Source organism: Scyliorhinus canicula, chromosome 29 (genome assembly GCF_902713615.1).
Source record: "Scyliorhinus canicula chromosome 29, sScyCan1.1, whole genome shotgun sequence".
NCBI classification, from domain to species: Eukaryota; Metazoa; Chordata; class Chondrichthyes; order Carcharhiniformes; family Scyliorhinidae; genus Scyliorhinus; species Scyliorhinus canicula.
In genome coordinates this window covers 6,033,726-6,061,066 of record NC_052174.1, presented here as the reverse complement: position 1 = coordinate 6,061,066, position 27,341 = coordinate 6,033,726, and the positions used below count along the sequence as shown (strand labels likewise).

The following is a 27,341-nucleotide window of genomic DNA, read 5'->3' as shown; positions in this document are numbered from 1 at the left end:
AACGTGCGCTCTGCGGCCCTCATCCGGCGTCTCCTGTAGGGGCTACTGTGGACAATTCCTTTGGGTGGGTCACGTGATGCCGTGCCAGCCCGGTTGGTGGGGGGTGGGGGGGGGGGGTGGGGGGGGGCGGTGGGGGGGACGGAGGGGGTTGCGGAGTGAGGGGGTGGTATGGTGCAGGATGGGGTGCTGGGGGTGGGGGGGGGGGGGCGATGCCCGTACGGTCAGTGTCACTTTGCGCAACCACGGGGCACAGAGGGCGGTCAGCGAGGTGCGCAGCAAGATGGCTGCCCTGCAGGCCACATCGATGGTGGGTCCGTGCCTGGACACCCGAGTCCCATGGGGGTGTTATCCTGACCCCTCGTCCAATTCCCTGGTCACGTCCCGCTGCTCCCCCCCTGGCAGACGCCCTCCTCACAGCCAGCCTTGCCAGCAGCCACGGCCGTGCCTCTCCGTGACCTACCTCCTCTCCCTCCCTCATCAGCCACGGCACCTGCTCCCGATTTTTCAAACACGTTAGACGCGCCGGTGGGTAACTTCTCCTAATGGAGGGGTAGCATCGCGGAGGCCCCGGAGAATACCGGGTCAGGCCCGCTAATGATATGCCAACGGCATTTACTGTATGTGCAGAGACACACTGACGCTGCCGTCGGGTAACCGGAGCCTAGAATCCTGTTTGCCCCCTTTGCCGGCCACGATTTTCCCCTCGCGCACAATTCTCCGCCCAATCCCGTTTCCCGATTCCAGCATCTGCCATCGGAGAACCCCGCCCCTTCGTGTCTGAATTGTGCTTTTCACTTTCAAACACCACACTGAATTCAATCATGTTATGATCACTATTTGATAAATGTCCACGCAGTTACGCTGCTAATTAAACTGGGCTCATTACTCGCAATGAAATGTAATATTGTCTGTCCACTTGTGACATCTGGAACATATTGCTGCAATAAATTATCCCGGACACATTCCAGATATTCGCTACCGATCTGACAGGTGCTTGTCTGCCTCTCCCAATCTCCGAGTAAGTTGACAAGATCTCTTGCACATGGCTGTTGATGTCGCTGTTACATCACGATACATGTCACTATCTCATAAGCATAACTATCACAACTGTTATGGGCTGTACGGTAGCCCAGTGGGTTAGCACTGCTGCCTCAGAGCTCCAGGATCCCAGGTTCAATTCCCACCTCGGGTGACTGTGCAGAGTTTACACGTTCTCCCCGTGTCTGTGTGGGTTTCCTCTGAGTGCTCCAGTTAATTCCCACAGTCCAAAGATGTGTAGGTTAGGTGCATTGACCACTCTAAATTGCCCCTTAGTGTGCCACGTTTAAGTGGGGTTATGGGGAGGGGGAGTGGGCCTCTTCCGGAGGGTCGGTGCAGACTCGATGGGCCGAAATGGCCCCTTTGTGACTCTATGATTAACCCATTCTCATCCCCTCTCCTCCCTCCAGTTGGGGGGGCCGAGGCCCAGTGTTTCCATCTATCCCTGACAACTCCACCCTCGGCGAGCTGGGGGCGGGGTAGGAGTGGTGGAGGGGGGCGGTTGCTGGTGTGAGGGAGTGTCGCTGGATCAGGACTGAGCCTCCAACTCAAGATCGCTCATGCATGCTGGCCACGCATGGGGGGTCTCTGCTTGATGCCCACCAGTCAACACTCGGTACTGTCGACATCTCACCAACAAACCCACCAGTTGAACAAATGCCCTCCTCTCCCCCTGCTCCACTCGAGGTCTCCAGCATTGGTTGACCCCAATTCTATTTATTTTTGGATGTCTCTATTCCGGCCAACGTGTCCGGTGCTCAATATTCTCATTGTACCTGTTGCTGATAGTTTTATGGAACTGACTATGGCATGTCCCCAAACTTCATCAAGCACGGTTTTGTATCCCCTCCTTTGTCAATTGTCAGCACACTATAATAAGCTGCTCACTCAACTCTGTCAGTGACTGCTGCCTTCAGAGTGCTTTGAAGGTATTTCCTGCTTTTGAGTCTGTTTGCCACAACCTCCAGCAACCTGCCATGGAGTGAATGCCGAAATCCGTCTCAAAGCAAGGTGTGCAGTGAGGTAAGTGCTTAATATCAGAGCAAAAACATTCAGTGAGAGAGGCCAAGCGAGAGGGTCAGATGGAGTGGCAGAGGGGGAGAGATCGTCGCAGACAGCGACCGAGACAGGGAGAGGTGGAACGAGAGGCAGAGAGAGAGAGAGAGAGAGAGAGTGTGTGAGAGGCGAAAGAAAAGAGAGAGACAGACAGGAAGCGACAGAGAGAGGGCGAGGGCTAGGGAGAGAGACGAGAGAGTGAGGGAGAGAGGTAGGGCGAGGGTAAGGCAGAGAGAAATGGAAACAGAGAGACGTGGAAAGGAGGGCAGAGAGAGGGGGAGAGAGAGAGCGCAGAGGGAGAGAGTGAAAGTGAGAGAGAGAGATGGAGAAAGGGAGAAATGAAAAATGAAAATGGCTTATTGCCACAAGTAGGCTTCAAATGAAGTTACTGTGAAAAGCCCCTAGTCGCAACATTCCGGCGCCTGTTGGGGGAGGCTGGGAATTGAACCGTGCTGCTGGCCTGCCTTGGTCGGCTTTAAAAGCCAGCTATTTAGCCCAGTGTGCTTAACCAGCCCCTGAGGGAGAAAGAGAGAGGGGAAATGGCAAAGTGAGAGATACAGAGAGAGGGTAGTGTACCTTAATTTAGCCGACTCCTCGTCCTGCACTGTTCTGAGATCATTCCCAAGATTTCCCATCTTGGTGATTAAGAAGGCCAATGGAATTTTGTCCTTCATTGCTAGAGGGATGGAGTTTAAGACTAGGGAGGTTATGCTGCAATTGTATAAGGTGTTAGTGAGGCCACACCTGGAGTATTGTGTTCAGTTTTGGTCTCCTTACTTGAGAAAGGACGTACTGGCGCTGGAGGGTGTGCAGAGGAGATTCACTAGGTTAATCCCAGAGCTGAAGGGGTTGGATTACGAGGAGAGGTTGAGTAGACTGGGACTGTACTCGTTGTAATTTAGAAGGATGCGGGGGGATCTTATAGAAATGTATAACATTATAAATGGACTAGATAGGATAGTTGTGGGCAGGCTGTTTCCACTGGCGGCTGAAAGCAGAACTAGGGGGCATAGCCTCAAAATAAGGGGGAGTAGATTTAGGACTGAGTTTAGGAGGAACTTCTTCACCCAAAGGGTTGTGAATCTATGGAATTCCTTGCCCAGTGAAGCAGTTGAGGCTCTTTCGTTAAATGTTTTCAAGATAAAGATGGTTAGTTTTTTGAAGAATAAAGGGATTAAGGGTTATGGTGTTGGGGCCAGAAAGTGGAGCTGAGTCCACAAAAGATCAGCTATGATCTCGTTGAATGGCGGAGCAGGCTCGAGGGGCCAGATGGCCTACTCCTGCTCCTAGTTCTTATGTTCTTATGTTCAGTTCTGTTGAGCAGTTTGGGGTTCGTTGACTAGAAGTTCCTTGCATTTTTGACGAATGAACAGGCACTGTACTTACTGATGCGTAACTCCTGGCTGGTAATATATCTTGATCGCATATGGCTCTGCATAGCCGCAGCCCACAGCTCTCTCATTCCCCAGACTCCAAAACCTTTCTCTCCAAACCCTCCAAACCCTCCGGCTCTAATCCAGGAGTCAGGACCTAGACCCCACTCCTCCAGTGCTCTGGGCCCCAGGACTAGGTTTGTTAACACACAAACATATGAATCAGGAACCCCTAAAATCTGCTCCGCCATGCAATAAGATGTGATTTTAACCTCAACTCCACATTCTCTGCTCCGCCCAATACCTTTTCGCCCCCCCACCTTGCTTTCTAAAAATCTATCTGCCTCTACCTTAAAAATATCTCAAAACTCTGCTTTCACTCCCTTTCGAGGATGAGAATTCCAAAGACTCATTACCCTCTGAGAGAAAAACATTCTCCTCATCTCCGACTTAAACGAGTGACCCTCCCCTTCCGAGTTCTAGATTCACCCATAGGAGGAAACATCCTCTTCACATCCACATTGTCAATACCCCTCAGGATCCAGGTATTAGACCAGTAAACTATCATGAGGCAGAGGTCGATTTATTTACAAAGTATTTACAATGGTCTGTATGATGAAGCATCGCACTCCCAGTGCAATTCTAGCTGGGTGGACCTCCGTCACTAGGCCCTGATCTGGGCCTGCTTGTCACCTTTGTTCATGACGACCCCCAGGTGGTGGTCTCCGCCCCCTTCCTGAGGAGCTCGTAATCCACGAGTCCCGTGGGGAGATCAATGAAGGTTCTCCCGCGGTCCGCGTTGGGGGGGGGGGGCGGGAGTTGTGACATAAACACTCCTTCTTTAAATATGGAGTCATGATGTGGAGATGCTGGCGTTGGACTGGGGTGAGCACATTAAGAAAGTCTTACAACACCAGGTTGAAGTCCAACAGGTTTGTTTCAAACACGAGCTTTCGGAGCGCTGCTCCTTCCTCAGGTGAATGAAGAGGTGTGTTCCAGAAACATATCTATAGACAAATTCAAAGATGCCAGACAATGCTTAGAATGTGAGCATTTGCAGGTAATTCAGTCTTTGTAGATTCAGAGAGAGGGGTAACCCCAGGGAAAAGAGGTGTGAATTGTCTCAAGCCAGGACAGTTGGTGGGATTTTGCAAGCCCAGGCCAGATGGTGGGGGGTGAATGTAATGCGACATGAATCCCAGGTCCCGGTTGAGGCCGCTCTCATGTGTGCAGAACTTGGCTATAAGACGTGTGAGGGCGGCCTCAACCGGGACCTGGGATTCATGTCGCTTTACATTCACCCCCCACCATCTGGCCTGGGCTTGCAAAATCCGACCAACTGTCCTGGCTTGAGACAATTCACACCACTTTAACCTGGGGTTACCCCTATCTCTGGATCTGGTAAGATGTAATTACCTGCGAATGCTCGCATTCTAAGCATTGTCTGGCATCTCTGACTTTGTCTATATATATGTTTGTGGAACATACCTCTTCATTCACCTGAGGAAGGAGCTGCGCTACGAAAGCTAGTGTTGGAAACAAACCTGTTGGACTTTAACCTGGTGTTGTAAGACTTCTTACTGAAATAAGGAGATCAGTGCTGTGCACAGTGCTATATATATTTTGATTGCATGCTGTCCTGCCATTGATAAAAGCAATGCAATCTTTCTAGGATCAGTTGTGGTAGTTAAATCTATAGCTTCCAAATATATCTGAAATTGTTGTTGAAACAGTTTCAAATTAGAGTTCAAATTACCAGTAATCTTGAGGTGACGTGGAGCTTGTGCGTGGTCCATCGAGGCGGTTTTGTTCGAAGGATTCGTTTGCTCTGATGCTTCCCCAGTTGAAAAGCTGCTACAGATTTCTTCTGTTTCTGATCTTTCTGAATCTAACTAGCTAATTTGTTCGAAGCCAAACCTGGTACCATGTTATTTACATAATTATAATACGCTGTTACTCTTTTGCTTACTTCCAGAGTAGTCTGATGGTTGTAGTTCAATCAAAGTATCAGTCTTCTGTTATGGGAGAGGCGTTTTCAGAACCCCAAAATGTATCATGGAGTTCAACCAACCTCCCCCTTTAATGTATTGTTGCTGTTGAAGCACACGGCTTGTTCTCCAGGTGTGGCATTACAATTATGGACACGTGGGTTTTTAAACACAAAACAATGTTTATTCCATGAATTCAACTTAACCTTTTAAATAAACATTGGATCCCTTAACACCCCTTACTTCAAAGGTAACCCGAAAATAATACAACACTAAATAATCCCTCAAAATGTTCCTTCAAACCTCCAAAAGACTTCACCTTTAACAACAGACATGAGGTTACATTCAATATACTTATAGTCTCTGGATTTTCAGACATCAACAGCCCAGTTCTGTGTTTTCATCTTGCACCTTTTTGCAAACCACACAAAAACACCCAGCTTTCTCCTCAAACCTGAAAACAAAAGCAGAACTGAGCTCAGCTCCCCCCACCCTCTGACATCACTTCAGTAATATGAGCTGCTCCATTTCGTAAAGGTACGTTGCTTAAACATCCATTTCTTAAAGGTACTCTCACATGACACTTCAAATTAAGCAAATAACATTTAATGAATAACAAATATAAATATCAATGAGTTTGTTCACTCTTTTACAACTATAACTGATGATTAAGTAAATTAGATAAAGTATAAATAAAGTTTGACTACACGTACTAAGCTATCGCTGTAACACTCGGCTATCTAATCACTCCTGATATGAAGAGGCGGGAATCTCCTCTGATTCAGTTTATGTACATGGATATGTTACTGCCATCTGGTTGTTGTCTAGCAGTATGACACAGTTGTTAACCCTTTACATACCAGCAGATATGCAGATCACTACACACAGTACTCCAGATGTGGTCTCACCAATGCCCTCAAGAATTGAAACATGACCTCCCTAATTTTGTATTCAATTCCCCTCGCAATAAACGCTCGATTGACTTTCCAAATTGCAAGCTGCAGCTGTGTACTGATGTTTTGCGGCTCATGCACTGGGACACCCAGCTCCCTCTGTGTCTCAGAACTTCGCAATCTTTCATCGCCTTGGTGAACGACCAAAACTGATTTTTAAACTCCATTTCCACAGCAGTGAAAGGCAAGTTCAGGTATTTGCTGAGCTGGACACCTTAAGGGGAATGAGCTGGCCGAGGGCCAGACTGATTTGCAGGTCTGACACTTCCCCTGACGCTAGCATTCCCCCCTCTCCTGCATGGAGACATGGTGCGGGCTGGGCCCGGAGATCAGGCTTTGATCAACCCTCGCTGTCAGCTCCTGACACACCCACCTCTCTCCACCACATCCTGCCAGCTGCCAACCCCGCTCCCCCACTCCTTCCTCCCTGTATCTAATCTCTCCTCTCTCGTTTTATCAAAAACATTGATTCCTAAACAAACATGGGCCACTCCATTTCCCCACCTCTTAATTCTCTACTATTCTCTACTATCTCTTCCTTCCAAACACAACAACGTTCAGACCCAAACTTTATCCCATTGTCATAATATCCACTCATTTATATAATGAGATGCAGACAGGCAGCAATTGACACATAAGATGACCAGTAAGCATACAACACACTACAGCCAATCAACAGACAGGACACTACCACTATAAAGCCAGAGGGCACTAGGTTTCCCGCTCTCTCGGGACCCAGCTACTGAGACAGTCAGAGTCCACGAGCTAGCAAGTGCAAACACCACGCGGTAGCTAGTTAGTCTGGTCAGGCTACTACAAGGTCACCAGTCAGATCAGTACAGTGTCGACCCACAGCTGAATATAGTTCTATAGTTGAATAAAACAGTGTTGGATCTTCTCCAGTGTTAGACGTCTGTTGCTAACTTCCCGGCATCGAGTGCAGTCCACATCGAACCAACCTGCCTAACACATCACCTATCTCGCCACGACTTTCAGACCTCACCATCTCTCCGAATTCTACGTTGGGCCCAATCCTCTCTCTTCTGTTCGGAATGATCTCACCATGTCTCTCCCATTTCTCCGAGTTTCTCTCCCTCTTCCTGCCTCTCTCCTCTTTCTCTGTGTCTCAGTATCTCTCTCTCTCTCGCCCTCTTTCTCTCTCTCTCCGTCTGTCTCTCTGGATTCTGTCTCTCTCTTTGTGTCACAGTGTCCTTCTACCTCTCTCTCTCTGTCTCTCTGCCTCTCTCTCTCTCAATTTCTCTGCCTCTCACTGCCTCTCTCTCTCTCTCTCTGTCTCTCTTTCTGCCTCTCGCTGACTCTCTCTCTCTCTTTCTCAGTCTCTCTGCCTCTCTGTCTCTCTGCCTCTCTCTCTCTCTCTCTCTCAGTCTCTCTGCCTCTCACTGCCTCTCTCTCTCTCTCTGTCTCTCTTTCTGCCTCTCGCTGTCTCTCTCTCTCTCTCAGTCTCTCTGCCTCTCTCTGTCTCTCTGCCTCTCTCTCTCTCTCAGTCTCTGCCTCTCACTGCCTCTCTCGCTCTCTCTGTCTCTCTTTCTGCCTCTCGCTGTCTCTCTCTCTCTCTCAGTCTCTCTGCCTCTCTGTCTCTCTGCCTCTCTCTCTCTCTCTCTCTCTCTCAGTCTCTCTGCCTCTCTCTGTCTCTCTGCCTCTCTCTCTTTCTCTCTCAGTCTCTCTGCCTCTCTCTGTCTCTCAGTATCCCTCTACTTTTCTCCCTTTCCTCCCTCTGTTTCTCTCTCTCACTCTCTCTCTCTAACTCTCTCTCATTCTGTCTGCATGTCTCCTTCTGCCTCTTTCCCTCTGTCTGCCTCAGTCTCTCTCTCTCTCTCCCTCTCTTTCCCTCTCTCCATCTTGGCCTCGCTCGCTGCTCCTGTCTCTCTGAGTCACTTTCTTGATCTCTCTCTCTCTCAGCAATGTGCCAATGATAAATCATGGAATCTAAACAGAGGATGAGGCCATTCAGCCCTCCTGTCTGTGTCTGTATCAGGTAATGATTAATTTCTCTTTGGAAAGCCATGCTTGAATCTGCCTCCTCCACACTCTCAGGTAGTGCCTTCATAGAACATAGAACAGAGAAAATAGAATATTACAGCGCAGTACAGGCCCTTCGGCCCTCGATGTTGCGCCGACCTGTGAAACCAATCTAAAACCCACCTACTCTATTCCCTTATCATCCATATGTTTATCCAGTGACCATTTAAATGCCCTTAATGTTGGCGAGTCCACTACTGTTGCAGGCAGGGCATTCCACGCCCTTACTACTCTCTGAGTAAAGAACCTACCTCTGACATCTGTCCTATATCCATCTCTCCTCAATTTAAAGCCGTATCCCCTCGTGCTGGACATCACCATCCGAGGAAAAAGGCTCTCGATGTCCACCCTATCTAATCCTCTGATCATCTTGTATGCCTCAATTAAGTCGCCTCTTAACCTTCTTCTCTCTAACGAAAACAGCCTCAAGTCCCTCAGCCTTCCCTCATAAGATCTTCCCTCCATACCAGGCAACATCCTGGTAAATCTCCTCTATACCCTTTCCAATGCTTCCACATCCTTCCTATAATGAGGTGCCCAGAATTTGCACGCAATACTCCAAATGCAGCCGCACCAGAGTTTTGTACAGCTGCAACATGACCTCATGGCTCCAAAACTCAATCCCTCTACCAATAAAAGCTAACACACTGTACACCTTCTTAACAACCCTATCAACCTGGGTGGCAACTTTCAGGGATCTATGTACATGGACACCGAGATCTCTCTGCTCATCCACACTACCAAGAATCTTACCATTAGCCCAGTACTCTGTCTTCCTGTTATTCCTTCCAAAATGAATCACCTCACACTTTTGTGCATTAAACTCCATTTGCCACCTGTCATCCCAGCTCTGCAGCTTATCTATGTCCCTCTGTAACTTGTAACATCCTTCCGCACTGTCCACAACTCCACCGACTTTAGTGTCATCTGCAAATTTACTCATCCATCCTTCTACGCCCTCCTCCAGGTCATTTATAAAAATGACAAACAGCAGTGGCCCCAAAACAGATCCTTGCGGTACACCACTAGTAACTGGACTCCAGGCTGAACATTTCCCATCAACCACCACCCTTTGTCTTCTTCCAGCTAGCCAATTTCTGATCCAAACCGCTAAATCACCCTGAATCCCATGCCTCCGTATTTTCTGCAATAGCCTACTGTGGGGAACCTTATCAAATGCTTTACTGAAATCCATATACACCACATCAACTGCTTTAACCCTCATCCACCTGTTCAGTCACCTTCTCAAAGAACTCATAAGGATTGTGAGGCATGACCTACCCTTCACAAAACCGTGTTGACTATCTCTAATCAAATTATTCCTTTCCAGATGATTATACATCCCATCTCTTATAAATATTCGGCTGACCATATTTCACAATTCAGTGTCACTACACAGATAATTCCACCCCTAATCTCTCAACTGCCTCATCGTTCACCTGGACTAAATCAACATCACCTTCTTTGTCAATAACAGATGCAAAGTACACTTTAAGTGCCAGATCCACGTTCCCTGCCTCAATAGATAATTTACCCATTCTCCTTTTACCACAAGTTTACTGTTTATACGCCGACAGAAGACGTTTAGATTCTGGAGTAAAGCTGAACAAAGACACAGGTTGTTGAAGTTTCTCAACTTGGACACATCAGAACAGACACAGGAGTGCCAAATTTCAAAGGGAGCAACAATTTGCACTGCACAAAAATTGATGCTGATTGGCTGGCAAGCCGACTGGTCGAGGCATTGCCATGTAGAATACACGAGGAAATTATTGTCCAACGGCTTTTGTTCAATTCCAAAAAAACAAGGCACAAAGCCTGGACATGTTCCTTTTGCCTGTGGATGGATATATGTAGCTTCCAGCGAGCGTAGGTGAGCCAGATTGCGAACCCAACAGATAATCGTAAATTGGTTGTTCAGCGCACTCAGGGTTGTTCGGCAAGTACTGTCCCATATGTTGAATCACATCAAAAGAAGAATTGGATAAACCCCTCAAAGAGAAAAAGTGGATCACTCTGTTCCAAGGGGTTGGCAGAGAATAAGTGGGCTGAAGAGCCTCCTTCCATTGTTGAATTATTTATGTCTCACGAATGAGGATTTCAATTTGTACCCTTCACATGTTAAATTCACAGAGCCATTGACAGAGAGAAAACTGACAAGAGAACATGTTGGCTCCATGTTCCAATGCCAGCCAGGTTTTAGCCGCGTCCCAGTCCTTGTATCTCATAGAATGAAATCCCTACAGTGCAGAAGGAGGCCATTCGGCCCATTGAGTCTGCACCGACCCTCTGAAAGAGCACTCCAGCCAATTCCCCCCCTCCCCTATCCCAATAATGTCTTAAACTAAGGGGCAATTTAGCATGGCCAATCCACCTAACTCGCACATCTTTGGGCTGTGGGAGGAAACCAGAGCACCCGGAGGAGACCCACGCAGACACGGGGAGAACGTGCAGACGCCACACAGTCAGCCCAAGGCCGGAATTGAACTTGGTGGGACCTTGAATAGAGTCATAAAATGATAGAGTTTTTGCAGCGTGGAAAGAGACCAATCGGCCCATCGTGTCCATGCTGGCTGTCAAGCCCCCATCTATTCTAACCCTATTTTACAGCATTGGTCCGTTGCCTTGGCATTTCAAATACTCGCCTCAATATTTCTTCAATAATGTGTGGGTTCCAGCCTCTCCCACTCTTTTAGACGGTGAGTTCCAGATTCCCACCACCTTCTGAGTGAAAATTCTCTCAAATCGCCTCTAAATCTCCTGCCCGCCAACCTTAAATCGGTGGCCCCTGGTCATTGACTCCTCTCCTGAGGGGAAAGGTCTCTTCCGATCTACCCTATCTATATCAGTCAGAAGTTTGGATACCTCCATCGCCCCACCCCCCCATTCTTCCTCTAGTGTGGTGACCAGCACTGTAATGTTCTCCTGAATTCATATTTCTACATGGTTATCTGCATATGCCGCACACCAATCCTATTTGCCACATTCCGTGCATTCACGTATGTACAGTAACTCTAATTTAGATGTCTTTATATTCTTTCTAACGACACCCTACTCCAGTGACACCTGTCTCTTTGACTTTCCTGCACGCTTTGGTATTCCTTTCAAACATTCCCCCTGCTTCCCACACTTCTGCCAAGTTAGTTTCAACCCTCTCCAATGCCACTCGCAAACTTTCCTGCAACCAAATTCGTCCCTTCAGGTTTCCTATAGGCCTGTGATGGTTCAATGAGAGACATTTGATTGATATACGATGGGCCTATGATTGACCTACGGTGGGCCTGTGATTGACCTATGGTGGGCCTGTGATTGATATACGATGGGCCTGTGATTGGTATACGATGGGCCTGTGATTGACCTACGGTGGGCCTGTGATTGATATACAATGGGCCTGTGATTGACCTACGGTGGGGCTGTGATTGACCTACGGTGGGCCTGTGATTGACCTACGGTGGGCCTGTGATTGATATACAATGGGCCTGTGATTGACCTACGGTGGGGCTGTGACTGACCTACGGTGGGCCTGTGATTGACCTATGGTGGGCCTGTGATTGATATACGATGGGCCTATGATTGACCTACGGTGGGCCTGTGATTGATATACGATGGGCCTGTGATTGACCTACGGTGGGGCTGTGATTGACCTACGGTGGGCCTGTGATTGACCTACGGTGGGCCTTTGATTGATATACAATGGGCCTGTGATTGACCTACGGTGGGGCTGTGATTGACCTACGGTGGGCCTGTGATTGATATACGATGGGCCTGTGATTGACCTACGGTGGGCCTGTGATTGATATACGATGGGCCTGTGATTGACCTACGGTGGGCCTATGATTGACCTACGGTGGGCCTGTGATTGATATACGATGGGCCTGTGATTGACCTACGGTGGGCCTGTGATTGACCTACGGTGGGCCTGTGATTGACCTACGGTGGGCCTGTGATTGACCTACGGTGGGCCTGTGATTGACCTACGGTGGGCCTGTGATTGATATACGATGAGCCTGTGATTGGTATACGATGGGCCTGTGATTGACCTACGGTGGGGCTGTGATTGACCTACGGTGGGCCTGTGATTGACCTACGGTGGGCCTGTGATTGATATACAATGGGCCTGTGATTGACCTATGGTGGGGCTGTGACTGACCTACGGTGGGCCTGTGATTGACCTACGGTGGGCCTGTGATTGATATACGATGGGCCTATGATTGACCTACGGTGGGCCTGTGATTGATATACGATGGGCCTGTGATTGATATACGATGGGCCTGTGATTGACCTACGGTGGGCCTGTGATTGACCTACGGTGGGCCTGTGATTGACCTACGGTGGGCCTGTGATTGATATACGATGGGCCTATGATTGACCTACGGTGGGCCTGTGATTGATATACGATGGGCCTGTGATTGACCTACGGTGGGGCTGTGATTGACCTACGGTGGGCCTGTGATTGATATATGATGGGCCTGTGATTGACCTACGGTGGGGCTGTGATTGACCTACGGTGGGCCTGTGATTGGCCTACGGTAGGCCTGTGATTGATATACGATGGGCCTGTGATTGACCTACGGTGGGCCTGTGATTGACCTACGGTGGGCCTGTGATTGATATACGATGGGCCTGTGATTGACCTACGGTGGGCCTGTGATTGACCTACGGTGGGCCTGTGATTGATATACGATGGTCCTGTGATTGACCTACGGTGGGCCTGTGATTGACCTACAGTGGGCCTGTGATTGACCTACGGTGGGCCTGTGATTGATATACGATGGGCCTGTGATTGACCTACGGTGGGCCTGTGATTGACCTACGGTGGGCCTGTGATTGACCTACGATAGACCTGTGATTGACGTACGGTGTGCCTGTGATTGACCTACGGTGGGCCTGTGTTTGACCGGTGGGCCTGTGATTGATATACGGTGGGCCTGTGATTGACCTACGGTGGGCCTGTGATTGACCTACGATAGACCTGTGATTGACGTACGGTGTGCCTGTGATTGACCTACGGTGGGTCTGTGATTGATATACGGTGGGCTTGTGATTGACCTACGGTGGGCCTGTGATTGATATACGGTGGGCCTGTCATTGACCTACGATAGACCTGTGATTGACCTACGGTGTGCCTGTGATTGACCTACGGTGGGCCTGTGATTGATATACGATGGGCCTGTGATTGACCTACGATGGGCCTGTGATTGACCTACGGTGGGCCTGTGATTGATATATGATGGGCCTGTGATTGACCTACGGTGGGCCTGTGATTGACCTACGGTGGGCCTGTGATTGACCTACGGTGGGCCTGTGATTGACCTACGGTGGGCCTGTGATTGATATACAATGTGCCTGTGATTGACCTACGGTGGGCCTGTGATTGATATACGATGGGCCTGTGATTGATATACGATAGACCTGTGATTGACCTACGGTGTGCCTGTGATTGACCTACGGTGGGCCTGTGATTGATATACGATGGGCCTGTGATTGACCTACGATGGGCCTGTGATTGACCTACGGTGGGCCTGTGATTGATATATGATGGGCCTGTGATTGACCTACGGTGGGCCTGTGATTGACCTACGGTGGGCCTGTGATTGACCTACGGTGGGCCTGTGATTGACCTACGATGGGCCTGTGATTGACCTACGGTGGGCCTGTGATTGATATACGATGGGCCTGTGATTGACCTACGGTGGGCCTGTGATTGACCTACGGTGGGCCTGTGATTGACCTACGGTGGGCCTGTGATTGATATACAATGTGCCTGTGATTGACCTACGGTGGGCCTGTGATTGATATACGATGGGCCTGTGATTGATATACGATGGGCCTGTGATTGACCTACGGTGGGCCTGTGATTGATATACGATGGGCCTGTGATTGACCTACGGTGGGCCTGTGATTGACCTACGGTGGGCCTGTGATTGACCTACGGTGGGCCTGTGATTGATATACAATGTGCCTGTGATTGACCTACGGTGGGCCTGTGATTGATATACGATGGGCCTGTGATTGACCTACGGTGGGCCTGTGATTGATATACGGTGGGCCTGTGAGTAATTTTTCAAAAACTATTTTTGTTCAGGCATTCGTATAAACAATGAATACAAACAACCACAAGAGCAAGAACAAACAGCAACATCATAATAAATAAATAACGAACTAAGCAACATCTCAAATGCTCGTCCATTCTCCACCGCCCCGTATGCCTTCCCCATTTTGGGGATGGGACAATTTGGCGAGGCCGTTTTGGCGCGGCCGTTTGGACGCAGCCGTTTGGGCGCCATGGGACAATTGGGCACAGCCAATTTAGCGCGGCCGTTTGGGCGCAGACGACAGAAATTCTTTTAGTTTTTGTGGCTAGTAACTTTTTAGTTCATTTGGTGATTATGCCATGATGTGGAGATGCCGGCGTTGGACTGGGGTGAGCACAGTAAGAAGTCTTACAACACCAGGTTAAAGTCCAACAGGTTTGTTTCAAACACGAGCTTTCGGAGCACGGCTCCTTCTTCACCTGAAGAAGGAGCCGTGCTCCGAAAGCTCGTGTTTGAAACAAACCTGTTGGACTTTAACCTGGTGTTGTAAGACTTCTTACTGTCCTCTTGGTGATTATGAGCAAGGCTCCTCAAGTACTCAAATTTTCAAATTTAAGAACACTTTCATGTATTCTTTTATCTTTATTGTAAATTAAAAACCTTAAATTGGTTCATTTAGTTAAAAACCTTTAGTTTAGTTCATTTGGTAATTATGAGCAAGGCTCCTCAAGTACTCGATAGCATCTCTGATAAAGGTTCCAAATCTCAGGGCGAAATAACGGTGTTCGTCTACCATTTCCTCGTCTGTTCAGACGACCAACATATGTATCTTCAAACCAGTTGAGTAAATCTTGAAGTTCTTGCGGCAGTTGGGTCGCTAAAGCATCCAGATATTCATCGATTTTGTTCAAAGGTACAAAGGCAATGGCAATAATCATTTTAGCTTTTAACGCGAAATCTGGATCAGTGTTATACAAACTACGGAACCCCATACTAGCTAGATGTTTTTGCATATTTTGAGCTAAATGAAAAAAACATCCTTTTATTTGAACATCAGGGAATATGTCTTTCATAGCACTGTGCGCAGCTTGTTCATAATCACAGACGATTGAACTGGGTTTCAAGTTGGGTTCGATTTCTTTCAATAATGCGAACATTCTCGCATATGTGGTGCGTTGCTTGTTGGGCAAAAGAGCATAAACCGTAGGAGTAACTCCTCCGTGTTTTTTTACCATAATTACATAAATCTGAGAAAAGAGGCTGGGAGCAATACTGAATGTGCCATCTGCAAACCACATATCAGATGTCAATAAGTGCTGTAGCCAGCTCTGTCTTCCGAAGATTAATATCCGGTCGTGACCTGGTCCGCTATCACAAAGTAAAAAATTTTCTTCCACTCCTGGTTGAGGGACATATATCCTGTCACATTCTGGCACAATCAATTGTTGTAAATCACTTGGATTGGTGGGGGCGTTCAATACATAATTACGCTTTCTGCTTATCATTCTCCTCAAAGCAGATATATTAGGAATGGCTGGTAGACTAGCTTGGGATATGTCTGTCAAACATTCATTAACAACAACAGTCGGTGCCTCAAGGGTTTCCTGTGCTCTCTTTTTTATTTTAGTTTTCACGAGTGCAACCTCTACTTATGCAGCAGAAGCATCATGCGAATGGCTGTTCAGCTGCCTCACCACGTTTGCAGCTTTAGTATGGAGACGTGCTTTGCACTGGTTTTTTTGCTCACAACGCCAAAATTTCACTTCGCTGTCACCTTTGCTTGTTTTGTCAAAGACGTAAAGGAATCTGTTATGAACAAATTTTTCTTTACCATGTTTCGTTGATACTGCCTCAGCCATCCTATGGGTATGCGAATTGGTTTAGTTAAAAAATATATTAAAAGATGGTGATAGAACGCACCAGCACCCAACTCAACGCACCCGCACCAGCAGCCAACTCACCTGAGGCTAATTCACAAATAAAGAAATGTTATTTTGGCGCCAAAACAGCCGGCGCCAAAACGGCTGGCGCCACAACGGCCGCGCCCGAATGGCTGTGCCAAAACGTACCTAACCCCCCATTTTAGCCCCTTTATCTTCCCCTCACCACCCCCTCCCCCTGCTGATGCCTCGTCTCATAGATCTTACAGTACATTTGGCCCATCGAGTCTGCACCGGCCCTTGGAAAGAGCAATCTACCTAAGCCCACACCTCCACCCAATCCCTGTAACCCCACCCAGTCTTTTTGGACACTAAAGGGCAATTTATCATGGCCAATCCACCTAACCTGCACATCTTTGGTCTGTGGGAGGTAACCGGAGCACCCGGAGGAAACCCACGCAGACACGGGGAGAACGTGCAGACTCCGCGCACACAGTGACGCAGCCGGGAATCGAACCTGGGACCTTAGAGCTGTGAAGCAACAGTGCTACCCATTGTGCTATTGTGGCACTCTTAAAGACGGCGATGAGCGGCTTCCACCTCCGGCCGAACACGTCAAAGGCAAACTTGATTTTCTCAAACCTTAGAAACATCGCCATGCCACTCACCTTCACAGCCGCCCCCCCCCCCCCCCCCCCCCACCCAACCCACCCTGGTTTTGGGGGCTCCGAGTCCCTCCACTCCAGCAAAATCCGTCCCTGGGCAACCAGAAAGGCAAAGGACAGAATATTGGCCTCTCTCACACCCTCGATCCCCAGGTCTTCCGACGCTCCAAATATCTCTACTTCAGCAATCAGGCCCACCATCACCCTCAACACCTTGGGCTCTACGTCCGCGAACCCCTGTCAGAATCCCGTCAGTTTCGGACATGCCCAAAACATGTGGACATGGTTCGTGGGCCTCCCCGCGCACCGCCCACACCCCTTCTCCACCCCCTCAAAGACTACCTGAAACTGGATAGGGCCTTGCACATGACAAGGACGCATTCACCCTCCGCAGGGATCCTCCCAGAATCCGGCCTCCATTTCCCCCCAGTTCCTCCTCCAATGTGCATTGGACTTCCCCTATTGGAGCTCCCTCCTCGGCCATTTGCTCCTTATAAATCTCGGACACCTTACCCTCACCCACTCCTTTGTTTGATGGCACCTTATCCCGTCATCCCAAGGGCGGCAAACTGGGAAAGGACAGCTCCTGCTTCCTCACAAAGTCTCGGAGCGGTAAGTATCTAAACACATTCCCGCTGGGCAGCTCATATTCCTCCCTCAAGTCCTCTAAGCTCGCAAAGCTGCCCCCGACTAACAGGTCCCCAAACCCCGCGATCCCTGTCTGTAACCTCCCCCCGAAACACGGCACAGTGGCTAGCACTGTGGCTTCACAGCACCAGGGTCCCAGGTTTGATTTTCCGCTGGGTCGCTGTCTGTGCGGAGTCTGCATGTTCTCCCCGTGTCTGCGTGGGTTTCCTCCGGGTGCTCCGGTTTCCTCCCACAGTCCAAAGACATGCAGGTTAGGTACATTGGCAATGATAAATTGTCCTTAGTGTCCAAAAAGTTTCGGAGGGGTTATTGGGTTACGGGGATAGGGTGGAAGTGAGGGGTTAAGTGGGTTGGTGCAGACTCGATGGGCTGAATGGCCTCCTTCTGCACTGTATGTTCTATGAAACCTCGCGTCCAGCCCCACCCAGTGGCAAATCTGGGATCGTCACAAATCGGTGCCCATGCCGACGCACCATCCAGCCCCCGGTGCTGCCACCATTGTTCCCACACCCGCAGAGCCACCCCCACCATGGGGTTTGTGGAGTACTTGCCCGGTGAGAATGGCAGAGGTGCCATCAATAGTGCCCCTAAACGCGTACCCCTGCAAGAGGCTGCCTCCATTTGCCCACAAACCGGCCCCTCCCCCACTACCCACTTTCTCGCCATAGCGATATTTGCTGCCCAGTAATAATCCAGTAATTAGGCAAGGCCCCATCCCAAAAACACCTTCTTAACCCATAGGATGTTCCCTGCCCACACAAACTACGAGATCCAAATATTGACTTTCTTAAAGAATAATTTGGGGATAAAGATTGGGAGGTTCTGAAAGACAAATAAGAGCGTCGGCACCACCGTCATTTTCACTGTCATCACGATACTTTCTTTGGCAGCTCATAAGCTGCGCCCATCCCCGCGCCACCTGGATACCCAAATATCTGACGCTCGCCCCCACCACCTTGAACGGCAGCTCTCCCGACCTCCTCTCCTGCCCCCTGGCCTTGATCGGGAACACCTCACTCTTCCCCATGTTTCGCTGATATCGAGAAAACCGGCCAACCTCCTCCAGAATACCCACAATTCCCTGGGCAGCACAGTGGCACAGCGGTGCTGCCTCATGCACCGAGGTCCTGGGTTCGATTCCGGCTCTGGGTCACTGTCCATGTGGAGTTTGCACATTCTCCCCGTGTTTGCGTGGGTTTTGCCCCCACAACCCAAAGATGTGCAGGCTAGGTGGTTTGGCCATGCTAAATTGCCCCTTAATTGGAAAAAATTAATTGGGTACTCTAAATTTAAAAATAAAGAATACTCTTAATTCCCCGATACCTCCAAGTGGGTCCGAGATAGAAAGCAGCAGGTCGGCCATACACAGCCAGACCCTGTCCTCAACCCTCCTCCCTGCGCTCAATCATTCTCCAGCCCCTCGATGTTCTGAGCATTGCCAATGGCTCTATTGCCAGGCAAGGAGCAACGGAGAGAGTGGCCACCCCTGCCTTGTCCCACTGTGTAGCCAGAAGTACCCCGAGTTCACCCGATTCATCCACACGCTCGCTACTGGTGCCCAATACAACAATCAGATCCAGTCCACAAATCCCTGACTGAACCCGAACCGTCCGAACACTTACCACAGACACTCCCTCTCCACCCGATCAAAAGCCTTTCCCACTGCCATCTCCACATCCTGTCCTTCTGACGGCATCATTATCATGTTCAGTAATCTCCTACCATTCACCAACAGCTGCCTCCCCTTTACAAACCCCGTCTGGTCTTCCCCTATCACCTAGATTACAAGACTCCTGTAAAACTCCTCGAATGCGCCATTCACCTTCACCGGGTCCAGTACCACTCTTCCCCTCCTGCCCTTCATCCTTCTAATCTCCCTCGCTGCCTCCTGCTTTCTGAGTTGGTGGGAATGCATCCTACACGCTTACTCCCCGTACTCATACACTGTCCCCCTGGCCATTCAAACTGCCCCACCACCTTCCCCGAGAACCAACTGGACTCCATCTGGAGCTTGTGACTCTCCTTCAACAATCCGGGGCCTCCAAATACTTCCTATCCACCCGCAGAATCACATCCACCAATCTTGGGCGGGATTCTCCGACCCCCCCTGCCGGGTCGGAGAATCGGCGGGGGAGCGGCGTGAATCCCGCCCCTGGTGGCTGCCGAATTCTCCGGCGCCGGGGATTTGGCATGGGCAGGAATCGTGCCACGCTGGTCGGCGGATGGTGGCAGCGCCCCCCCCCCCCCCCCAGCGATTCTCCGGCCCGCGATGGGCTGAGCGGCCGCCCGTTTTCGGCCGGACCCACCGCCGTAAATTAGAGTAGGTACTTACCGGCGGGACCGAGCTCCGCGGGCGGCCTATGGGTCCTCGGGGGTAGGCGCGGGGCAATCTGGCCCCGGGAGATGCCCCCACGGTGGCCTGGCTCGCGATCAGGGCCCACCGATCCACGGGCGGGCCTGTGCCATGGGGGCACTCTATTCCTTTGTGTCGGCTGGGATGATGCCAGCACACGCTGCCACTCCCGCGCATGCACCAACTTGCGCCGGCCGGCAGAGGCCCTTCGTAGCCGGTTGGCGTGGCGCCAAGCCCCTTCCGCGCAATTCTGGCACCGGCCTCGCCCCTGAAGGTACAGAGGATTCCACCCCTTTGTGACGGCCTGACCCCCGAGTGGTTCACGCCACTCCTTCGCGCCAGAGTTGCCCGGCCCGCCGATTCACGCTGAATCCCGCCCATTGTCTCTGCTCGCCCCACCTTCTCCCTATGCGCCCGAATCGATATAAACTCCCCGCTCACCACTGCCTTGAGTGCCTCCCTCAGCGTGGCAGCCAAGACCTCACCCTCACCCATACCGTTCAGTACCACATACCCCCAAATGGCGGCCCTCACCCGCTCCCACACTACCTCAAAAGCTGACAACCCACCGTCCAGCCTCCACTGCAGCCGCTGGGCACCCCTCTCCCCCCACACCCCCGGTCCCACAAGTCCACCCAGTGCTGCGCGCCGTCTGAAACAACGATTGCCGAGTACCTCGACTTGCCAGCCCCCGCCAGCAGAGTCTTGCTGACCACGGGCTCAAGTCAAGTCAATCCGTGAGTACACCCTGTGCACATAGGAGAAGTACGAGAACTCCTTCGCCCTCGGCCTCCGAAAACTCCACGGGTCCACCCCCTCCACCCCTTGCCCTCCATGAGTCCTTCACCACCGCTGACACCCTCCCCGACCTCGGGCTCAACTGGTCCAACCCTGGATCAATGATCGTGTTAAAACCCCCTCCCCTGTAATTAACTGGTGTGAGTCCAGGTGTGGGATCTTTCCCAGCACTCTCCTCGCTATCTCCAAGTCATCCCAATTTGGAACATAAACATAAACCACGACCAGCGGTATCTCCTCCAGCTTCCCACTCACCATCACGTACCTCCCTCCCCAATCTGTTACAATGCTCCCAACCTCAAATGCTTATTGACCAACACCGCCACCCCCCCCCCCCCCCCACCCCCCCCCCCCCCCCCCCCCCCCGACCTCATCTTCATATCTAATCCCAAATTGAAGACTTGCCCGATCCACACTTTCCTTCGCCTCGTCTGGTCCCCGACGTTCAAGTGCATTTCTTGCAAAAACGCCTTCAAGCTCCTCAAGTGCGTGAATGCGCGCGACTGTTTGACTGGCCCATTCAGCTCTCTCATTTACCATGTGACCAACCGGGTTGGGGGGGCACCCCTGCCGATCAATCACATCCCTTTTTGGCCCAGCCCCCGACCCATGTCACACGACCCTCCAGGCCCACCCTCGGATGCCCACCATCATTGATCCCCCCCCTCCCTCTACACCCATGAAAAAAATCCTGAACTTCACCCCCTCTTTGAAGAGGGCAGCCTTCACCCGGTTAAACCCGGCCCTCCTCTTCGCCAGGTCCGCACCCAGGTCCAGGTACACCCGAAGCTTGCTCCCCTCCCAGCTGCATCTCGTCTGCCTCGCCCACCTCAACATCCTCCCCTTATCTAGGAACCGGTCAAGATGCGCCACCATCGCCCCCGGCGGCTTGCTCGCCTGCGGCTTCCTCAGCGGCGCCCTGTCCACGCTCGGCCGACTTTCAGTGGCCGGACAAAGGCCCCCCCCCCCCCCCCCCCCCCCCCCCACGGCCCCCCCCCATCAGCTTCTCCAGCGTCCTGACCTCATATGTGCCAATCTCCGCTCCCTCAATGCCTTTAGGCATCCCCACAATTCTTAGGCTTTGTCCACGGGAGCGATTCCCCGGGTCCTCCACCTTCTCCTTTAGCCACTGTCTGGGTCTCCCACATCATTCCGATCTCGGCCGCCAACGATGTAGGCTGCTCCTCGTGCTTCCCCCACTGCTGCCTCCACTTGCCGAATAGCCTGGCCCTCGGACTCCATCCTCCATTCCACATCGTCAATTCCCACTTTTAATGGTTCCACCGCCTTGGCTAGGTCTTCCTGGGCTTCCCTCCTCTGCCAGATGATCTTCTCATTTAAGAAGTCCACCACCTGCTCCGTTGACCACTGGGCAGGCAGGGATGACCCATTACCCTGTGCCATCTTGACCTGTGGTGCACAAAGATTCTCTTGCTCCAACTGCCCCCTTCTTCTTGACCCATTTCTGGTCTGTGAATCCATCCACCAGCCCCACCAATGGAGTTTAACTTTCTTCTGTCTCCCCGGCACCTTTTTTCACCGAAACATCCATGGCAGATTGATAGAAAAAGTGAAGTTGTATGGGGTTTAGGGTGTACCAGCTAGATGGATAAAGAACTGGCCGGGTAACAGGAGACAGAGAGTAGTGGAAGGGAGTGTCTCAAAATGGAGAAGGGTGACTAGTGGTGTTCCACAGGTCCGTGCTCGGACCACTGTTGTTTGTGATCTACATAAATGACCTGGAGGAAGGTATAGGTGGTCTGATTAGCAAGTTTGCAGATGATACTAAGATTGGTGGAGTTGCAGATAGCGAGGAGGACTGTCAGTGAATACAAAAATATATAGATAGATTGGAGAGTTGGGCAGAGAAATGGCAGATGGAGTTCAATCCAGGCAAATGCGAGGTGATGCATTTTGGAAGATCTAACTCAAGAGCGGACTATATGGTCAATGGAAGAGTCCTGGGGAAAATTGATGTACAGAGAGATCTGGGAGTTCAGGTCCATTGTACCCTGAAGGTGGCAACGCAAGTTGATAGAGTGGTCAAGAAGGCATACAGCATGCTTGCCTTCATCGGACGGGGTATTGAGTACAAGAGTCGGCAGGTCATGTTACAGTTGTATAGGACTTTGGTTAGGCCACATTTGGAATACTGCGTGCAGTTCTGGTCGCCACATCACCAGAAGGATGTGGATGCTTTGGAGAGGGTGCAGAGGAGGTTCACCAGGATGTTGCCTGGTATGGAGGGTGCTAGCTATGAAGAAAGGTTGAGTAGATTAGGATTGTTTTCGTTGGAAAGACGGAGGTTGAGGGGGGACCTGATTGAGGTCTACAAAATTATGAGAGGTATGGGCAGGGTGGATAGCAACAAGCTTTTTCCAAGAGTGGGGGTGTCAGTTACAAGGAGTCACGATTTCAAAGTGAGAGGGGGAAAGTTTAAGGGAGATGTGCGTGGAAAGTTTTTTACGCAGAGGGTGGTGGGTGCCTGGAACGCATTGCCGGCGGAGGTGGTAATATTTTCACCCCTAACAGTGACAAAATGTGTTATCAGGAGCAACTCATTTGTCATAAACACTTCAATCAGGAAAAACGGTTCATTTGCGAGGACAAAGAGCATTCTGGAAGAATTTATGTGTTTTAAGAAATAGACACAGTCCATTAAAGGATTCAATCAAGGACTCTGATTGTTGATGTTTCCAAAAAAGGCACAAGAAAAGATAATTAAGCAGTTTTAAAAGAGCTAGGAACCTCTAAAGCCTGGTGGACTGTATACAAATGGGTGACATGGTGGTCACATGTCTGGAAAACTGCGCTTAAAGCTGGTTTTGAATTGGCAAAAAAGATCGACTGCTTGGGAACAGAACACGCCGGGTCCTCAAGCACCAGACTCCACTCCCTATTCAGGCAGCGAATGGAAGCTGCCCCGAAATCGTTCCCTTTCGCAAAATGACTGCCAACATGTTTTCCTCAAAAAGCACCTGAAAAGTTGTGCGAGAGTGACCGACTGAATCCCTAACAGCTGCTGAGAAAGCAACAACATTTTCCCATGCCTCACACCAGTGGCATCTTCCATTCCTGGGTTTTGAGCAGGTCGCCGCACTGAATCAGAGAAATTGCTGAAGGAGTCTATTCGGCCCATCGAGTCTGCACCGGCCCTTGGAAGGACCACCCTACTTAAACGCACACCTCTACCCTATCCCCGTAACCCAGTGACCCCATCTAATCTTTTTTTTGGACACTGAGGGCAATTTATCACGGCCAATCCACCTAACCTCCACATCTTTGGACTGTGGGGGGAAACCGTAGCACCCGGAGGAAATCCACGCCAACAACGTGCAGACTCCGCACAGACAGTGACCCAAGCCGGGAATGCAACCTGGGACCCTGGAGCTGTGAAGCAACCGTGCTAACCACTGTGCTACCATGCCACCCATCTTATGGCTCTTCCCTGGAAGCAGTAAAGAGTGGGTGGGTTTATCAGGTAGGATCCAGTAGGGATATGGTGCAAGATGAGAATGACACCGTCTTATGACAAGAGAATATTGTACTGAATCAAGGTGGTACGTCATCTACTCCTGCAAGACAGAAACCCATCAGAAATGATTCTGCCGTCATGATGTTGGTTGAATCACTTGAAGGTACCTTTAAGCCATCCAAACTCCCTGATACAGTGGTGTTTACTGATGGTCAGGTCACGATTCCTATAGAGTCGTAGGGTTTTACAGCATAGAAAGAGGCCCTACGGCCCATCTGTCTGTGCTGATCATCGAGCACCTATCATTCTAACCCCATTTTCCATAGCCATGTACGCTGTGGCATTTCAGGTGCTTATTTAAATGCTTATTGAGGGCAGCACAGTGACTTCACAGTGCCAGGGTCCCAGGTTCGATTCCCCGCTGGGTCACTGTCTGTGCTGAGTCTGCATGTGCTCCCCGTGTCTGCGTGGGTTTCCTCCGGGTGCTCCAGTTTCCTCCCACAGTCCAAAGACGTGCAGGTTAGGTGGATTGGCCGTGCTAACTTGCCCTTACTGTCCAAAAAAAAGGTTAGGAGGGATTATTGGGTGATGGGGATAGGGTGGAAGTGGGTGCTTAAGTGGACCGGTGTAGACTCGATGGGCCGAATGGCCTCCTTCTGCACTGTATGTTCTATGTTCTTAAATGGTGTGAGGGTTCCTCCTCTACCACAATTTCAGGCAGCGAGTTCCAGATTCCCACTACCCTCTGCGTCGATGAGGTTTTCCCCTCTAAATCTCCTCTAAACCTCCTGCCCCCTACCTTAAATCTCTGCCCCTTGGTTACTGCCTTCTCAACTAAGGGGCAAGGCTCCTTCCGATGCACGTCCCTCACACTCCAACTATATGGAAGATTAGAGTGCGGCAATAACTTCCACTTATAGATCACTGACTTTCCCATGGCAGGTTGATGGCAAAAGTGAAGTCGTATGGGGTTCAGGGTGTACTAGCTGGATGGATAAAGAACTGGCTGGGCAACAGGAGACAGAGAGTAGTGGTGGAAGAGAGTGTCTCAAAATGGAGAAGAGTGACTAGTGGTGTTCCACAGGGATCCGTGCTCGGACCACTGCTGTTTGTGATCTACATAAATGACCTGGAGGAAGGTATAGGTGGTCTGATTAGCAAGTTTGCCGATGATACTAAGATTAGTGGAGTTGCAGATAGCGAGGAGGACTGTCAGAGAATACAACAAAATATAGATAGATTGGAGAGTTGGGCAGAGAAATGGCAGATGGAGTTCAATCCAGGCAAATGTGAGGTGATGCATTTTGGAAGATCAAATTCAAGAGCGGACTATATGGTCAATGGAAGGGTCCTGGGGAAAATTGATGTACAGAGAGATCTGGGAGTTCAGGTCCATTGTACCCTGAAGGTGGCAACGCAGGTTGATAGAGTGGTCAAGAAGGCATACAGCATGCTTGCCTTCATCGGACGGGATATTGAGTACAAGAGTCGGCAGGTCATGTTACAGTTGTATAGGACTTTGGTTAGGCTACATTTGGAATACTGCGTGCAGTTCTGGTCGCCACATTACCAGAAGGATGTGGATGCTTTGGAGAGGGTGCAGAGGTGGTTCACCAGGATGTTGCCTGGTATGGAGGGTACTAGCTATGAAGAAAGGTTGAGTAGATTAGGATTGTTTTCGTTGGAAAGACGGAGGTTGAGGGGGGACCTGATTGAGGTATACAAAATTATGAGAGGTATGGACAGGGTGGATAGCAACGAGCTTTTCCCAAGAGGGTGTTGTCAGTTACAAGGGGTCACGATTTCAAGGTGAGAGGGGGAAAGTTTAAGGGAGATGTGCGTGGAAAGTTTTTTACGCAGAGGGTGGTGGGTGCCTGGAACGCTTTACCAGCGGAGGTGGGAGAGGCGGGCACGATAGCATCATTTAAGAGGCATCTAGACGGGTATATGAACGGGCGGGGATTAGAGGGAAGTAGATCTGGGAAAATAGGAGACAGGTTTAGATAAAGGATCTGGATCGGTGCAGGCTGGGAAGGCCGAAGGGCCTGTTCCTGTGCTGTAATTTTCTTTGTTCTTGTTCTTTGTTCTGACAACTGGGGAAAAGGTCTGGAAAAGCCGCCTCGAGCAGGAGCTGCCTAATTTCTTTTTATGATTTTTATCTTCACAAGTAGGCTTAGATCAACACTGCAATGAAGTTACTGTGAAAATCCCCTAGTCACCACATTCTGGCGCCTGTTTGGGTACACGGAGGGAGAATTCAGAATGTCCAATTCACCCAACAGCATGTCTTTCGGGACTTGTGGGAGGAAACCGGAGGAAACACACGCAGACACGGGGAGAACGTGCGGACTCCACGCAGACAGTAGCCCAAGACGGGAATCGTACCTGGGCCCCTGGCGCCGTGAAGCAACAGTGATAACCACTGTGCTGCCGTACTGCCCAATGTGCAACCACTCACTCTCTGGCCACCACCGGAAGTTGGGCCTGTGATTGATATATAATGGGCCTTGAATGGATCGACGATGGATCCATGATGGATCTATGATGGGCCTAAGATGGATCCACGATCATCCTGAGATGGATCTATGATGGGATGGTGATGGGTCTATGATGGGCCTGTGATATGTCTAAGAAGGGCCTCAGATGGAACTACGATGGGATGGTGATGGGTCTATGTTGGGACATTGACGGGCCGATGAAAGGCCTGTGGAGAGCTTAGCCCAAGGCATTGAGCAATGAATGACTCTGCAGCCCAGCTCTGTGACCACAGCAAGGAACAGATCTGGCAAGCAACTCTGTCACACAAAAGCAGGAAACCACAACTTATGCCTTGAATTCGACACTATCTTATTTATATGATAAAAAAATTGTTGATGAAGAAACGAGAAGTGTTTTTTGGTCCACAGAATTGTGAACTTGTCATCAGGTTCAATGTGACACACGGGGTCCAGCAGAAAATATCCTGGCTAATTTTTTGAATACACGGAAATAGTCACTTTTACAGCAAAGCATCTTCTCTGCTCCAAACACACGGTGAGC

The 27,341-nt window shown here is 50.2% G+C and overlaps 1 protein-coding gene across 1 annotated transcript in view; it reads left to right on the top strand.

The window, feature by feature from the left end:
• Positions 1–1,977: 1,977 nt before the first annotated feature.
• LOC119958418 (lysophosphatidic acid receptor 6-like) overlaps positions 1,978–27,341 on the top strand; it is a 40,771-nt gene continuing 15,407 nt past the window's right edge. The window contains exon 1 of the mRNA XM_038786940.1: positions 1,978–2,061. The gene's annotated coding sequence lies outside the window, so the exon portion shown is untranslated. The remainder of the gene's footprint in view (positions 2,062–27,341) is intronic.